This window comes from Betta splendens, chromosome 19, assembly GCF_900634795.4.
Source record: "Betta splendens chromosome 19, fBetSpl5.4, whole genome shotgun sequence".
Classification (NCBI taxonomy): domain Eukaryota; kingdom Metazoa; phylum Chordata; class Actinopteri; order Anabantiformes; family Osphronemidae; genus Betta; species Betta splendens.
The window spans coordinates 6,493,690-6,512,585 of NC_040898.2; the positions used below are offsets into that span (position 1 = coordinate 6,493,690).

The 18,896-nt window shown below is 43.4% G+C and overlaps 1 pseudogene; it reads left to right on the forward strand.

Moving 5' to 3' along the window:
* Positions 1-18,463, forward strand: part of LOC114846598 (protein NLRC3-like) — a 40,137-nt pseudogene extending 21,674 nt beyond the window's left edge.
* Positions 18,464-18,896: the final 433 nt, after the last annotated feature.

The window sequence follows — 18,896 nt, forward strand, 5'->3', positions numbered from 1 at the left end:
CAGGTTAAGGTCATCAGTCCTTTTAAGAATGGCAGAAGCCACAGGTCTCCAAACTAGGTCAGCTGGGCCACACAGGAACCTCTGGGCAAACTGTATCCTGAAGGCTGCCACCCTGCTAGACAGGTGAACTAACCCCTGGCCCCCCTGATCCTTAGGCAGGTACAAGACACACTGGGGCAGCCAGTGAAGCCGGTCCCAGAAGAAATCCACAATCTTAGACTGGAGCAGTTTCAGGAGGTCAGGAGGAGGCTCTACACAGGCCAGGCGATGCCAGAGTCCACTGGCCGCTAAGTTGTTGACAATAAGAGTTCTCCCTCTGTATGACATCTGTGGGACCAACCATCCCCACTTCTGAAGCCTTCCTTCCACCTTTTCTACAACACCATCCCAGTTCTTTCTAACGTGTTCTTCACTGCCAAGATGAACACCCAGGTATTTAAAACCCCCTGTTTTCCAAATGAGGCCCCCCGGGAGTCTGGGACGACCGTTTTTCCAGCTTCCAACTGCTAGGGCCTCACTCTTGTTCCAGTTCACCTTGGCAGAGGATACTTCATTGAAACGTTTAACAGTTTTTTCTAACATCTGTATGTCATGTTGTGTTCTGACAAGAACAACAACGTCATCTGCATAGGCCGATAAAACAAGGCGTAATGTGCAGTCAGGTAAAAACAAACCATCAACGGAGGACCGGATTTTACATAAAAGAGGCTCAATAGAGAGGGCGTACAGCATCCCTGAGAGGGAGCAGCCCTGTCTGATGCCTCGGCCCACTTTAAAAGGAGCACTCAGCCCATCATTGATCTTCAGTGCACTCTCAATACCTTGGTACAAAACCCCGATCATAGCAATAAGTCCAGAGCTGAGTCCAAACTTCTCTAGAGTTTTCCAAAGGAATGGGTGTTCAACTCGGTCAAAAGCTTTGTTTTGGTCAAGTGAAATCAAGCCCAAGTCTATGCCCGATGAACCAGAGAGATCCAGAATATCTCGAATTAATATGATGTTATCAGTGATTAGCCTACCAGGCACACAGTACGTCTGGTCCTGATGGACGATCTGGTCCATCACCTCCCGCAACCTGTTAGCCAGAGTCTTGGACAGGATTTTGTAGTCGGTACACAGCAGTGAAACAGGACGCCAGTTCCTGATATCCTGAAGGTCACCCTTCTTGGGCAGCAACGTCAGGACGGCCCGTCTGCAGCTGAGAGGCAGGAGGTTCCCTGCCAGACTCTCATGAACTACAGAGAGGAAGTCTGCTCCGAGGTCACACCAGAATGTCTTATAAAATTCCACGGTGAGGCCATCCAGCCCTGGAGCTCTCCCTCCCTTAATGCCCTGCAAGGCTGTAGACAGCTCTTGCAGAGTAATGTCCATGTCCAGGGCATTGTTGGTCTCCTCAGACACTTGGGGAAGATCCCCACAGAAGAAGTCTATGCCCTCCTCATCCTCAGTGTACTCACTCTGGAAAAGATCCCTGTAGAACTCCACCGCCCTCCTCCTGATGTCACCAGGCTCTTCCAGAATGACGCCAGCAGCGGATCGCAGGCTGTGGATTGACTTATTTTGACCATTACGTTTCTCCAGGCTGAAAAAAAATCTGGAAGGGGCATCCATATCAGTCACGCTCTGAAACCTAGATCGGACCAGCACCCCCTGTGCTCTGGTGCCCAATAGGTTGTCAAGAGTTGCCTTTTTGGATTTGAGGACTTTGATGCGCCTCTTGCTTCCTATGGACTCCACCATGTTTTGTAATTCCACAGTATCATTCCCTAGATCTTTCATTGACCTGGTAATGTCCCTTGTGATATTGAGAGTATACTGTAAACAAAACTGTTTTATCTCAACTTTTCCACAATCCCACCACTGTCTCAGATTTTCAAAATCAGACTGTCTGGTCCTAAAAATTTTAAACTTAAAAACCATCCTTAAAACACTGATCCAGCAGCAGTGAGTTGTTAAAATGCCAGTATGCACTGCTATGCTTTATGTTATTAATAGAAACATGAATTAAAACCATGGCATGATCACTAAAACCAACAGGTCTGATGAAGCAGGACCTAAAAACATTCAGATGGTGCTTAAAAGCATAAAACCGGTCAAGTCTTGCTAAAGAGACCGCGTTGTCTCTAATGTGAGACCATGTGTACTGTCTGTCCTGCCCATGAAGACTCCTCCATACATCCACCAGCTCGTGGGTCTTTAGGACTCGACTTAAAAGCTGCTTCGATGGAGAATGTGGCTCCATGTGGTTTCTATCCAGATTAGCGTTTTCAGTGCAGTTAAAATCACCGCCTAAAACCAGAAAATCCTCAGAGTTAAAATCCATTAAAACAGCATTTACTTTATTCAGCAGCAGGAGTCTCTCTGCGCCTATAGTGGGAGCATAAATATTCACTAAAACCAAACTGCTGTTAGAAAACATGGCTCGCACCACCAACAGTCTGCCAGGGACGATTTCAGACACAGTGAGGGACACTGGAGGACAGGATTGAGAGAACAAGATGCCCACACCAGCACTGGTGCTGCTGCCGTGACTCAGTACCACCTGCCCGGGCCACTCCCTGGTCCAGTCCACCTCATTGCTGCTATCACTGTGTGTCTCTTGAACAAACATCGCATCAATGTGGTTCAACTTCATCAGTTCGTACAAACTCATCCTTTTTTGTAATTCTCTGGCCCCATTCAGGTTTAAAGTGCCAACCTTAACGTGGACCATGATGAGAGATGGTAAAAAAACAGTGCAGAGCAGAAGCACAACTCTAAGGTCAAAAAAAGAGTAGTTAAAAGACACCATCATCATCATCTTCGTGACGAAGCTCCTGCTTCAGTTTAAAAGCAATCTTTTTCAGCCTGTAATACTCCTGGTCGGTGTATCCCCCTCTGCCTGTGCTCCTCATCTGTGTGTACACCGACCTAACGAACAGCTCCTTATCAGAAAAATAGTCCTCCAATTTCACACGCTTCATGTTCTTTGTTCTCAGTAAAAACTTCTTAACGCGTTCCACCGGGTACTCTTTTGATTTGTGAGACCGTGGCTGAGAGGAGTCGCAGTCTGAGATGTCAGCGTCACTACCAGGAGGAGACCCCTCGTCCTCACTGAGGTCTGCCTCCATGTTTGCTCTCCTCAGCCTCCCTCTGACCTTCTTCACAGACGCTTGTTGTTCTTGGGAGCCGCTCACAGTCGATTTACACTTTCTTTTTCCAGTTGTGGCCTTTTTACAGCTCTCAGTTTCACTAATCACTGACTCGGTGTCAACAAGCGTCTCAGTGACATCACAGCTTGTCGTCTGCTCAACCGTCACATCCTCCATTTCCACAACCTGTTCTTCAGGGACTGTTGCTTCATCGGCCCCCTGTGCCTGTTCACCATCGCGCTGTGGTTCTGATCCACCCTCCGCCTGCTTCTCAGCACCATCACTCTGCTCCTGTTCACCAGCATCCACACCATCCTCCGCCTGCTGCCCAGCACCACCTCCACCCTGCTCCTGTCCACCTGCTTCTGCTTCACCTTCAGCCTGTTTTGCTGCCTCCTCCTCCTCACCGTGTTCCCTTTGTTCATGCGTGAACTTCTCAGGAAGTTCGCGGACTTGATGCTTTGTGCACCGACTACAGCGGCCACAGCAACCGTACATTCGTTGACAGAAAAGCGAGAAGCAGCGGCGATCTTCAGGCCGTGCTTCCGCGTTAAGTCGGTGAACAGCATACCGACGCCGGGAAACCCGACCAGCGAAAACGCCGGTCGGTAAAAAAACTACACACTAACCCCCCTACCCGATCTATTTACACACCCCACTGATGAAACAAACTACAAAAAACACCACCGTGAAACAATATTGACAAAGTACAAGCAAAAAGTTTGAAAAAAAATGTCAGTCAGTCTGACAATCGCCCGACTCTCACTCACACGCCGCCTCACTCGGAGAGAGAGAGAGAGAGAGAGAGAGAGAGAGAGAGCGAGAGAGAGAGAGAGAGAGATTTTGATTTTTCACAAGACTTCATTATTCAGTTTTAAATAAACTCATGACAAGAATAGTTTAAAAACGTACAATGACAGCACAGGGTTAAAATGAAAAAAAGATAATCATTTTCAAAAAAAGCTCAAAAAAAGACAGAGGAACAAAACACACAAAAAAACATAGCAGCATGGTGACAAACTTGTTAAAAAACGCCATCATCCAGATCTCGGCTTATTTTGTGCAGTATTTTCTTTAACCTGACAACTTCCTGATTTGTGTAACCTCCTTTTCCTCTGCTTCCCATTTGGTCATAGACCGAGTTCACAAAACATTCGTCATCCGAAAAATAATCATCAATCTTCACACCCCTCTTATTTTTCGTGTGCTGTAAAAACAGTTTAACCCGATCAACCGAGTAGGTCTTGGGCTCCGGTGACTGAGACCTACAGTCAGACATTTCACTGTCAGAGCTGAGAGAAAACTCATCCTCACTGAGATCTGAGTCTGCAGGTCGTCTGTCTGGCTTTTGGCTACCTTTTTCCCAGTTCCTGACTGATCATCTGTGTCATCAACGGTAGTGTCGCTTTTTCTCTTTGTATGTTCTTTCCTAACATCACCCATCCCTGCCTTCTCTTCAGCTACAGCACTGTTCACATTTGGGTCCTGATTACACATTTCTATATCATTTCTGTTCTGCCTTCTCACAGTTGACATAGCAGCAACTTCACTTCCGTTTACAGTCTCAACTTCAGCCTGTTTAGACCGTTCGTTGTCAGTCTCGACCACAGTGTCTCCACTCACTACTTTTGTTTCACCACCACCACCGGCCTCCTCCTGCTTGTCTGCACCTTCTCCACCGTCCTCCCGTCCATCTGCACCTTCTCCACCAGCCTCCTGTCCAACCTCTCCTCCGTGCTGGGCCTCTCCTCCGTGCTGGGCCTCTCCTCCGTGCTGGGCCTCTCCTCCGCGCTGGGCCTCTCCTCCGTGCTGGGCCTCTCCTCCGCGCTGGGCCTCTCCTCCGCGCTGGGCCTCTCCTCCATAGGCGGCTGCACGGCCTCCTGCACCCGAGTGGAAGTCGCCCCCAGCTTTGTCTGGACAGGCTCTGACTAAATGTCCCTCTTTACCACATCCAAAGCATTTCATAGTCTCTGACGTTATGAACAGAACATAGTCGTAGTCATCAATTCTGAGCCTAAAGCCCAGATTCAGCTCTTCCTCCTTATTGTTAAGGACCATGTAGACCTGACGCCTGTGAGAAATCACGTGACGCAGTTCCCACTGTTTACAGCCCGATGGTAACTTTTTAATGGGAGAGACTATTTCTGGACAGTTCTTTTCTCAGCAGGTCGTCGCTGATGAAAGGTGGGACGTTGGACACTGTTACCTTTTTAGCAGGTTGCGTGAGAGGAGACACAGAGATGGAATCACCGTTGATAGTAATGCCGTGTTCGATGACTTTGTGGACTTTATCAACACTGTCCAGAAAAATCACCACCGCTCCGTTCATTCTTGCAGCTGATTTCAGGCTGAGCGGACCGACCACCGCAGCCACAGCGACCGCACACTCGTCCACAGAAAACCGAGAAGCAGCGGCGATCCTCAGGCCGTGCTTCCGCGTTAGCTCGGTCAACATCATGCTAGCACCGGCCGGAAGTCTGCACCTGCAGACGCCGGCGGCGAAAAAACACGGAAAAAACCCTCAAAAACACCCCCAACCCTCGATATGTACACACAAAAACAATAAACCAACCTTCACCGAAAAAACCCACATGAGCAAAAAAGTAAAATATAACTCGAATATACATCAAAAACCAGTTAATCGCTCCGTCGACACTCAAGACTCTCACACGCCACCTCACTCAGAGAGACAGAGAGAGAGAGAGAGAGAGAGAGAGAGAGAGAGAGAGACAGAGAGAGAGAGAGAGAGAGAGAGAGAGAGAGAGAAGCAAACTACTGGAGGGAGCTGGTTCCAGAGGAGAGGAGCTTGGTAGCTAAAAGCTATGCTCCCTGTTCTACATTTAAACACTCTAGGAACCACAAGTAGCCCAGCGCTCTGAGAACGAAGTGTTCTGCTGGGAGCATAAGGAACTATGAGGTCTTTAAGATAAGAAGGAGCTTTATCATTGAGTACTTTGTAGGTGAGTAGGAGAATTTTAAATTCTATCCTACATTTTACAGGCAGCCAGTGCAGAGAAGCTAATGTAGGAGAAATGTGATCTCTCTTTCTAAGTCCTGTCAGAACTCTGGCTGCAGCATTTTGAATAAACTGTAGGCTTTTTAAGGAGCTGTTAGGACATCCTATGAGTAAGGAGTTACAGTAGTCCAGCCTAGAGGTAACAAATGCATGGATCAGTTTCTCTGCATCGCTCTGAGAGAGGATGCTTCTGATTTTAACTATATTTCTAAGGTGGAAGTAGGTGGTTCTGGAGATTTGTTTAATGTTTGATGTAAAAGAGAGATCCTGGTCAAAGATGACACCAAGGTTCTTCACAGTAGAATCTGAAGCTAATGTTATGTCATCCAGGGTGGCTATCTGACTCAATAGTGTCTCTCTCAGATTTTTAGGCCCAACAATAAGAATCTCGGTTTTATCTGAGTTTAGTTGAAGGAAGTTTTGGGACATCCAGGATTTGATGTCTTTTAAACAACCCTGAATTTTAACTAGTTGATCTGTTTCATTTGGTTCCAAGGACATATATAGCTGAGTATCATCTTCGTAAAAATGAAAATTAATAGAATGCTTTCTAATAATCTCACCTAGAGGAGACATGTATAGGCTAAACAGAATTGGACCCAGCACAGAACCCTGTGGTACTCCATAGCTAATCCTTGTGCATGTGGAGAATTCATCATTAACATGAACAAACTGGAATCTGTTTAACAAATAGGATTTAAACCATCCCAATGCTGTTCCTTTAATTCCAATTCTATGTTCTAGTGTCTGTAATAGAATGTTATGATCAATTGTATCAAATGCAGCACTAAGATCTAACAGGACAAGGACAGAAACTAGACCATTGTCCGAAGCTAATAGAAGATCATTAGTGACTCTAACCAGAGCTGTTTCTGTGCTATGATGTTTTCTAAATCCTGACTGAAAATCTTCATACAGGTTATTCCCACTAAGGTGGTCAGATAATTGTTTAGCCACGATTTTTTCCAGAATCCTGGAAATAAAGGGTAAATTTGAAATGGGCCTATAGTTGGCTAGTTGTCCAGGGTCAAGGGTTGGATTTGACCAGAGCCACCTTAAAAGCCTGTGGTACATAGCCTAGTTGTAAAGATTGGTTGATTTGATTTAATATGGACGAGCTGATTAAAGGTAGAATTTCTTTGAGTAATCTGGTTGGGATTGGATCTAAAAGACAAGTGGACGACTTCCATCCATCCATTTTCTTAACCGCTTACTCCCTAGTGCGGGGTCACGGGGGTGCTGGAGCCTATCCCAGCTGGCTACGGGCGAGAGGCAGGGTACACCCTGGACGGGTCGCCAGTCCATCGCAGGGCAACACATACACAGACAACCATTCACTCACACACTCACACCTACGGGCAATGGAGAGAAGCCAATCAACCTAATGCACGTCTTTGGACTGTGGGAGGAAGCCGGAGAACCTGGAGAGAACCCACGCAAACACGGGGAGAACGTGCAAACTCCACACGGGATTCGAACCCAGAACCTTCTTGCTGTGAGGCGACAGTGCTACCCACCGCACCAAGTGGACGACTTGGAAGAGTTAATTATTGAGCTTAACTCCATATGAGTTATGGGGAAGAAGCTGTCTAGGTAAGACACAGGATTTAATAAATTTAAAGTTGATGGATATAGACAGTGCTTTCTGTCATTTGGAAGAAGTCGCTGCTGAATGTTTTTTACTAATTTTATTAGTAAAGTAGTTCATAAAGTCATTGCTGCTGAGATTTAAGGGGGATAGTAGACTCAATACAGCTATGACTCTTTGTCAGCCTGGCTACAGTGCTGAAAAGAAACCTGGGGTTGTTTTTGTTCTCCTCAATTAGGGAGGAATAATATGTTTTTCTAGCAGCACAAAGTGATTTTTTATATTTCATTAGACTGTCCTTCCATTTTCCCATTATCTTTTATCTTCCTCTGTTATTGCTGTTATTGCTCACATTTCTTGATCTTTCTGTAAATCATTTCATTTAATTTTATTTGAAGTGTTTATGTGAGGGAGATGCTTTTTTCACTGTTTTTCTTGCAAACACACTGATCATTGATCAAATCTCCATCCAGCCAATAGCTAAAGTTGATTCCAGATTGTGTGCTGTAATATAATAAGAATTTCTCTATTCTCAAGCATTAACTGACAAGCACCACATGCTATGTAACTTTTTCTTCCAAATGTCTTGCTACAGTATGCTAGTATGTTGGCTACTTTCCAACCTTTACAACTGTTTTAGTCATTCAATATCAAAATTCTAGTTGGTTTTACTTTTCAGTTTCATAACCTTTCCACCTCTCTGGAAACGCAGGGAGGACACAGCCCCCCCTGGAGTCCCTTCAGGACTCTTGTGTGGTCCAGGAACCAGCAGTGCCCAGGATTCAATCATGAGGTCTGCACGCCTTGCGACTTACGCTCATCATCTCACCCAGTACACCACTGAGGAACCCTTCACACCTGGAGATGCTTCTGGCGTGCTTTTAAGCCTACACTTTGAGAGCAGCATCTAAAAGCTTCTAGAATCATGCAAAATTTGAACTTTCAACTTCACAAGAACAACCTTTTAACCTCTGAGCCACTGCTCTGTTCAGGTTGTGACATGTTTAGTGTTGTATTTACAGTTTATTTGGACAAAAAGGACTTGAAAGCATCTTATCTTTCTGAGTAATATGTTTAAGGTTGTATTTACAGTTTACTTGACGACAAGGCTTTACAAAGGTTTAGCATTATTTTGTGATTTAGGCTTTAAAATAGGACACTTAAGGTAAAAGAAAGAAAGTAAAGAGTTCAAATCTTTAATGGCTTAGAGGTTATGAGCTCAATTAGACAGGGTGAGGTTTGACCTTTGGAAGGTTCCCACCTAGAATAGAGGTAAAATGTCTCCAAAGTCAATGGCTGTATCTGTGGCTGAAGGTGCAGGATCTCAGAACTCTTGGTCATGATGATGTAGGTTTTATTATTTGTTGTGTTCAGTGTTCAGAGGGAAACAAAACTAAATCAAAAACAAAACTCAGAATTATAAATAATATTATTAATGACATAATGACATCAACAAGCCCATTTTTATCAGTCTGGGAGCACAGACCATTGTTTAAAGCCACTGGGGCTTCATTCTCTGCTCAAGACTCTTAGTGTTACAGCCTCTCCACCACGACCTGTAACACAGACACGTACAGTAGTTTATTTGTAGTCAGTCCTACCAAAAATGTCTAAATTACCCTGTGGTCATCCTATTGTAAATGTCTCTATTCTTTTTCATCTGATGTGACAGTCACATTTCATCATTCACACTTAAATTAAATATAAATGAAACAAAACCATACCAAATATTCATAGACGCAGCAAATATTCATATATTAAACACAAAAGATTCCTACACAACTGCTGCGAAGTTACTGTCCGGCCACTCCGTGTGACAACAACACATTCACTTGCTTAGTGCAAACATACATTTCGATACCACAACATAGTGCAGTGTCTTATACTAATGTAACACTAAATACATGCCCCCGATGGAAGGCAGAACTTTATCTATTACAAGATAACAGGTGCTCGCCTTTCAACATTAAGCATAGAAAACGTTAGAATACCCGACAGTATGGTGTCCGGCAAGGGACAATCCGCGCTCACAGCCCTATTACAGGAGCGTAACGGCGCTATCTAGAGGCCGTTACAGATCCCTGTTTTATATTACCATGAAATACAATGGTGGCATTTAAGATGGAGGGAGAAAAGGAAAAGAACAGTGAGTTACTCAGTGTATCGAGCAGTTTGACCAGCATCTGAATTTATAACTAAGAGATGCTTCAGATGGTTCAGTGTGCATATTTCTGCATGTGGCGTATCTTGGCTGACATATTTCCTAAGAGACTACATAAATGACAGGGGATTTATTTTATGAATCAATTACTGATTATAATAAAATCTGTTTATTCACCTTTACAACAAAAATTTGTTCAGAACTGTTTTAGAGAAGTTAATTTATCGCACCACTGACTAGTATTAAAGCTTTATCAGTCCCTAACGCTCCTCTAGTCACTGATCCATATTATCATTATTACATGGGTTCTGTGATATCAGACAATGAGCTGCACGGTGTAACATAATAAACAAAGGGCAGCGAGTATTACCTCAAAAAGACTCTATGGGAAACATCAGCCATAATCATTTCTTTCTGTATCTGCTTAAAATGATCAAATTGAGCAGGAAACACACCAACATATTTTAGTAAAATAAAACCATCACCAACTCAGACATGAGGTTGAGTGAAGTCTTGAACTTACTGAAATCCACCTCTTTCTTTAGTTTTATTGATTTCAAGCTGACAATAACTTGGTTTACACTGTTCTTGTAAATGTAACTCTTTTCTAGAGTTTCCATTATCATTGTTTATTTGTAATAAATATATAATAAATTAGAAGGGCTGACTACTGTAGTCCATGGAACTCGTCCTGCATCCACTAAACGAAGACATTTAACGACGGCATTGGCTTTATTAGACTTTATTAGACTTTGTGATGATGGAGTCTAATAACTAAAGCTCCCAGTGAATCCCTGTATCCACTGGGGTGTAAAAGGAGCAGAGGTCCACTGCGTTGTCACTGTGTTGCCACTATTTAACACCGTTTTTGCAGATTGTACAGGTTGCCATTGTTTCATTTTTGGCTTGAAAATATGAGCACATGCTGCTACTCTTTCTTGCTTCCATCCTTCTTCTTCGTCTGTGTCGTCCGCCTGTTTTTTTTTCCCGCTGGCCCGAGTCGCTGAGTCACGTGACACCTCAAAGCAAGAGGTGGGGGCGTGTCTGCCTCGCTCTGACGTACAGGTGCAGACGCTCAGAGACGCAGACAGACGAGATAGTTAGTCTTTGAAAACACGACAGCAGTGCGGAGGACAGCAATACTAGCGTTGGTATCGATATTATCGATATTAGGATCGATCCGTCCACACCTGCGGTTCAGTTATTGGTCGTTTTTGTTTGCGGAGTTCATCCTTTCATCGCGACAAAAGCGAAAGTAACCAAACATAATTTCAGAACCGAAGAAACTACAAACTGCTAGAAGAAAAGACTCTGGTAAGAAACCACCACACGCCTGTCTGGGTGTGAGACGCTACGTTTCAGGGACGGATTCAACCTGTTGCTGGGAGTGAAACTACTTTTGCCACTGCTGCAGTTTTCATGTGGTGTTGGACATTAAAGCGTTAAAAATCAGCTCAAAGACACAACACATGACGTCTCTAACTAGTTTATCAGGTTATGAGGTGTACACACACCTCGGTTCTTTTTATTGACTTAGTTTTAAAACACAGGTTTTAAGTTTGTTGACTTTTTTGCCACCACTTTTTAAATGAATCTTTTCTTGATATTGTAAACTGTGGATATGGTGGAGTTTTTGTTCCTGTGTGGTGTAGTGTACTGTAGTAAAACCTTCATACTATTTGTAAAGAAGAAGACAGAATATGTGTCCATGCATCACCTCAGCCACCTCTGTTTAAACCCTGTTCAGCAGCCAGCCAGTCATAGCAGATCAGCTGACCACCCATGCAGCCACAGCCGCTCATTACAGTATGTTTTTATCATTCGTTAACAGGATAGAGCATCAGTAGAACACATTTACACCCTTCAAGGGAGAAAGCCAGGTTCCTTTTGTAGTTCTGACCTCTTTTTCCTGTGACCAAAAGTAAAAGTCTGTGTGGGTGAGTATACACTCTATTGCACTGATGGCAAACCAGGACACAGCTCTCTTGGACATAATCTCTATTGGCCTCTGTTTGTGTATTTATCTCTATATGTTTCAACTTGTTGTCATATAGCCAAGTTTAATTTTACACCAATACTTCATGTTATTATATATAATTATTAGTTGTATTTTGTTTTTTGGCAAATAGAAAAACTAAAGTTGTATATTTCTCATTCTTTCAGAAAATATATTTTTACATAATTGTAAAATGTATGTCTTATAAACGTTTAGTCTGTTGCTTTAGTTGTAGATTTATTCTATCCTAATTATAATTTTTTGTACTACTATGTTTGTAAGTTCATAAGTGGTAAGTGTGTGATATCTGACCCAACCTTGGGTCCAAGGGATTTTTTTGTCATGTGCACTGCATCCAACATACACTTCTCATATGTGTGTTTGGTGCAATGTTGGAGCTCTGCTTGATATGCTGCAAAACATTGGAGAGAGAAATCCTCTGAATTTCAGTTGTGTGAGAGCCCAAAAATTAAGGTAATGGAAAATCAGTGTATTTCAAAATGAACGCTACAGTTAGCAGTTAGCCACAGCGATGTGTACCCTGCAGGCTGAGAATCAGACATATGTGCCTAAATGCTGTTCCTCAGCATTGACAAAGCATGCAAACCATAGATGTACCAAGTGTTGTTAAATAAAATGGTGACCGCGATCTCTGAAGTGATTGCTCAACTGTCCTAGCTGTCAGTCCAACCAGAGGTCCGATCACCCTGGATCCGTCACCAGCCCATAACAGGGAAACAGACCAGTCATTCTGGCACCTACAGGCATTTCACTATATTCAATTCATTTAAAGTTTGTGAAAGTAAAAAGTAAGACATAAGTCAGATCAATAAATGCTCAAACAAAAAACCCTGTAATCTGCTCTGGCAAGTGTTGACATCTCTGATATTGTAGAGTGGAAGAAGGGTCAATCATTGAAGGAGGAGCTATGGGGTGAGATATCTTTAATCAAGAGCGTAGTTTTTCAATTTGAGAGCGCACTTTAGCGATTTAATGTAAAGATTTTGTCATGCTTGCTCTCAAAACCCTTTCTTCACTTTAAAAATGTCTCTGCTCTTGCTCAGATTCACTCTGCTCACGTTCAATCTTTATTCGCGCTCTCAGATTTCCAGCTCTCGCGCTCAAATCTTCCTCCTTGCTCTCGGTTCTTGCTGCTCACTCTCAAATGGTCTTTTGCGTGCTCTCGCTTCTACGACCCGAGACAATCCTATCAAAAGTCACCAGCCAATAGGAGGCCAGGGCTGCTGACCAATGACATGACGCTCACTTTTCCCATGCGGAAGAGAAGCAACGAGAACGTAAAAGGAACAAGTTGACGGTATTTTGGTTAAAACTCTAATTGAAAGCAGTAACATCATTTATTATGGAAATAAAGCTATTTTATATTTAATTATGTCGCTAACTGTGGTAATCAATTAAGCTAGCTTAACGCAATTGGATACAAAGCATTAACAGTCCAACATGATTTTCATTTTTTTAAAACAACGTATGTTTGTCCATCTACCTCTTATGTTGGTTTAAGCACAATGGAGGAATAAAGAGACATGACACCATCAGTAAAGCTGATTTTTGATATGTTTAAACCTATTTAGCAAAACTGTTCTTCATCAGAGCACAGGGCCTCAAGCAGCGCCCGTTTATTACACTGGAGGAAACCGATTCATTGTTTCAATGAATGTGGAAGGTAAAGGGGAGATTAGTGATGTCTGGAGTAAACTGGGAAATACAACATATTTTCTGAGCTGAGCAAAGTCCAAGGTGACTTGATTCTCCAGACAGATGTCAAACAAACGTTTCATTCGATTCCCCACACTAGCCGCAGAAAGAGGTGAGACGAAACGCGGAGAAATAAACAAATCAGTTGACGATATGCATAGAGAATCTACCGTTGTTGCCGTTGACTTCAGCTGGTGTCTGTCCTGATCCACTGCACCTGATGATCTACAGTAGCAACTGATTACTTTTTCAGTCTGACTGGTTAAATCAGTTTAGCCATCTAACCCTGGTGCTGATGTTGTTGGGCTTTACCTACAGTTTACAGGGTGACAGGTTCATTTCAATAAAATATATTATTATTCCATCTGTCTGTCAGACGTCAACAAGTCTAAAGGCAGCCACCTGACCCTGGATGAATTTATTTATTTTCTCTGTACCAAGGTAAAATTAGATTATGCAAAAACTCACCTTTTATGAAAAATAGAATGAACGCAACATAGCATCATACAATGTACTAGTAGTCCACTTTCTGTTTTGTTTTTTGGGGGGACGGGGGGTTTGATTTGTGGTCGGGTCTGTTCTGTGTTCTTACGTTGTTTTATACCGAGGGCCTGAGAGTAACGTAAATTTAATTTTCTGTAGATCCAAAACAAAACATATTGTAGAAATTGATGAACGATGAACTATGACAATGAACTAAATCGCGCAGCCGAGCTGCCTTTTACATGACGGCTACATGACAGCCCACACAGCCCCGTAGCTGAGCCACAGCTGTGACGTGACAAAAGAACGAACGAATGATCCATAAGAAACCGTAGGAACGAATCAGGAACGAACTAGAGCGCTTGCTGCTCTACAAAGCCTGCGCAGTCCGACTGTCACGTGACAAAAGAACTAATCCTTGAGGAACAATGCTCAGTTGAGTCAATCCTGAACGAATCATTTCTGTTTTTCCGGTCCTGCTGACTGAGCTTAAGCAAGTGCTGCCATGTGGCGAGAGAAGGTACTGCACGTACTGAACGAGTCGTTCACTGAGAGGACTCGTTCCTCCCGAGTCACATAAAAGATTAGTTCATATTGACCGAATCGTTCACGAACGACACATCACTAGAGAGCACGCGTGAGACAAATTGAGAGCGAGCAGCAATAACCGAGAGCAAGGAGGAAGATTTGAGCGCGAGCAGAGTGAATCTGAGCGCGAGCAGAGTGAATTTGGGCAAGAGCAGAGACATTTTTAAAGCGAAGGAAGGGTTTTGAGAGCAAGCATGACAAAATCTTACCATTAAATTGCTAAAATGCGCTCTCGAATTGAAAAACTAAGCTCTTGATTGAAAATAGAGATCTCACCCCATAAGGAGCTGATATTGTTACAGGACTACTGGTGGAAGAAGAACTTCAGATGTGCAGATGAATGATTTATTTTTCTTCCCCACCTGAAATTAGGAAGTGTGAATTCATGAGTCAGTGTGAGGGCAAAGAGGAGGGAGCCCTGCCCTCTAAAACCAGTCTGTGTGAAGACCATGAGAGCCAGAACAAAGCTCAGAGGTGAGATGACTGAGGCCATCTGACTGATTCTGTCTCCAAGTCACAGATACTAATTAATATGTCATCATCACATATTCAGTATTATTGGTCTTTTATGAGGGACTGAATATGTGAGAGTCACCAAAGTTGTTTTTCTTTCAGGTTCCATCAGAGACAAAAATCTACTGTACTTGGACCTGAACCTGAACCTGAACCCAGCTGCATGTCCTTCCAGAGCAATAGGTCAAAGGGAATTATTGTTCATTTTAAAGACCAACAGGCATTAGAGTCAAAGTGAGTTGTTCATTTGAATCAAGTTGAACAATACAGTGCAAAGTTTATATCATGATAAAAACTTGGGTTCCTTACATTTCTCAATCTTTCTGATGTGAGTTAGAGATGTTGATGTGGATGAGAAGCTTTTATTTTCTTTCAGCTAACACTTTGATCAAATCTCTATTCAGCCAGTAGCTAAACCTCTGATCTTATAGAGCATCTCCTTTAATGAAGTGCTGACTTGCAGGCAGATGTCAACACAAATTTTCAACTCTAATCAAATCTGTTTACTGGTTTCTACATTATTTTTTTGGCCAAATGTCTTCCGGCAATAAATTAAAGTTACCACTCGAGACTTAAATTGTGATGTTGTTATCAGTAAGTGTAGACGACTGTTTGTCCTCAGTGTTGGCAACCGAGCTGACGTCCAACAATGAATGAATGTAGGAAGTAGTAAAATGTTCCTAGTGTGAGCAGCAGCTCCGCTTCATACTCTCACAGTTCAACATATTCTCATTGGGAGATGCCTAGTAAAACCAGTCTGATCTCAGCAGGCTCCTTATTCCAACACTTCAGTCTTGTGCAGAGATGTATGTTGTTCAGAGCTGCTGAGTCTGAACCAGTGTCACATCCAACATCACTTCATGGACCTTTACCTTGTGTGTGTCTCTGTGTGGACTCGTTCTTCATGGTTCCTCCACAGAGTGGACCAGCAGAGCTCAGAGGTTCCCAGTGCTCAGTTTGTCCAACAGCACCAAACACACCTGGACTCCATATTTATGGTCTGTACATGTACAACTACTACTGTTCATCTGTTGTGTTCAATCATCTCCATGCTGCACTTTTTAGACCAGTGGATTGGCATTCATTTAGTTTCTGTTCCAGCTGCTGGAGGAAAACATTGTCACATTTGTGAAGAAGGAGTTGAAGAAGATCCAGAAGGCTCTGAGTCCAGATTACCCAGAATGCTTAGAGAGTCAGAGGAAGGATGAGGAGGAGTTGGATGGTGAGGATGAAGAGCAGAGGAGGAGCAGCAGAGACGCGTTTCTGAAGATCACAGTGAACTTCCTGAGGAGGATGAAGCAGGAGGAGCTGGCTGACTGTCTGCAGAGCAGTAAGAGGATTTATCTACATAATCAGAGACGCAATCACATATTTACAGATGTCTTAAGTTAATTTTGTTTTATATGTGGACCATACTTAAATTTTCATTCTTCGATCAAACTACATGAATCATAACCATTTTCTTGTTCATTCAGGATCTTCTGCTGCACTTTGTCAGGATCAACTTAAATCTCGCCTGAAGCAGAAGTTCCAGTGTGTCTTTGAAGGCATCGCTAAAGCAGGAAAGCCAACCCTTCTGAACCAGATCTACACAGAGCTCTACATCACAGAGGGAGGGACTGGAGAGGTCAACGATGAACATGAGGTCAGACAGATTGAAACAGCCTCCAGGAAACCAGACAGAGCAGAAACAAGCATCAGACCAGAAGACGTCTTTAAAGGCTCAGCTGGAAGAGATGGAGCCATCAGAACAGTGATGACAAAGGGAGTGGCTGGCATTGGGAAAACAGTCCTAACACAGAAGTTCACTCTGGACTGGGCTGAAGGCAAAGCCAACCAGGACATAAACTTCACATTTCCATTTACATTCAGAGAGCTGAATGTGCTGAAAGAGCAAAGGTTCAGCTTGGTGGAACTTGTTCATCACTTCTTCACTGAAACCAAAGCAGCAGGAATCTTCATTTTTAAACACTTTAAGGTTGTTTTCATCTTAGATGGTCTGGATGAGTGTCGACTTCCCCTGGACTTCAACAAGACTAAAACCCTGACTGATGTCACGGAGTCCACCTCAGTGGATGTGCTGCTAACAAACCTGATCAGGGGGAACCTGCTTCCCTCTGCTCACCTCTGGATCACCACACGACCTGCAGCAGCCAATCAGATCCCTCCTGGTTGTGTTGCCATGGTGACAGAGGTCAGAGGGTTCACTGACCCACAGAAGGACGAGTACTTCAGGAAGAGATTCAGAGATGAGCAGCAGGCCACAACAATCATGTCCCACATCAAGGTGTCACGAAGCCTCCACATCATGTGCCACATCCCAGTCTTCTGCTGAATCACTGCTACGGTTCTGGAGGATCTGCTGGAAACCAGAGAGGGAGGAGAGCTGCCCAAGACCCTGACGGAGATGTACATCCACTTCCTGGTGGTTCAGACCAAAGTGAAGAACATCAAGTATGATGGAGGAGTTGAGACAGATCCACTCTGGAGTCCAGAGAGCAGGAAGATGATTAAGTCTCTGGGAAAACTGGCTTTTGAGCAGCTGCAGAAAGGAAACCTGATCTTCTATGAGTCAGACCTGACAGAGTGTGGCATTGATGTCAGAGCAGCCTCAGTTTATTCAGGGGTGTTCACACAGGTCTTTAAAGAGGAAACAGGGCTGTATCAGGACAAGGTGTTCTGCTTCGTCCATCTAAGTGTTCAGGAGTTTCTGGCTGCTCTTCATGTCCATCTGACCTTCATCAACTCTGGAGTCAACCTGCTGTCGCAATTATCCTGGTTTAAACCTTTTATGATGAAACATAAAACTCCACAGTTCTACCACGTTGCTGTGGACAAGGCTTTAAAGAGTCCAAATGGACACCTGGACCTGGTCCTCCGCTTCCTCCTGGGATTTTCTCTTGAGAACAATCAGACATTCTTACAAGGTTTGATGACACGAATGAGAAGTAATTTACAAACCAATCAGAAAACAGTTCAATATATCAAGCAGAAAATCACAGAGTTTCCTTCTGCCGAGAAAAGCATCAACCTCTTCCACTGTCTGAATGAGCTGAATGATTGTTCTCTAGTAGAAGAGATCCAATCTTATCTGAAATCAGGAAGTCTCTCCACACATAAACTGTCTTCTGCCCAGTGGTCAGCTCTGGTTTTCATCTTATTGTCTTCAGCAAATGATCTTGAAGTATTTGAGCTGAATAAATTCTCTGCTTCAGAGGAGGCTCTTCTGAGGTTGCTGCCTGTGGTCAAAGCTTCCAACACAGCTCTGTAAGTATTTTGTAAAGTTTCTAAATGTTGAATGTACCATTTATTTAATCAGGACTGTTTTGAATGAGAGACATAAGTATAAATGTGATTACCTTTCTCTACTCGACTGAATTTGCATAGCTTTTTTTAATGTTGTTCATGTTTCATTTTGATTACAATTTATGTTCATTACTGTCTCACCAGACTGAGTAGCTGTAACCTGTCAGAGAGAAGCTGTGAAGCTCTGTCCTCAGTTCTCAGCTCTCAGTCCTCTAGTCTGAGAGAACTGGATCTGAGTAACAACAACCTGCATAATTCAGGAGTGAAGCTACTGTCTGCTGGACTGAAGAGTCCTCACTGTCGACTGGAGACTCTCAGGTCAAGATTTTTCATTTGACAATCTTTTGTACTGCATATTTGATGGTTTAAACCAGACATGTTTCTCATTTCATTGATTT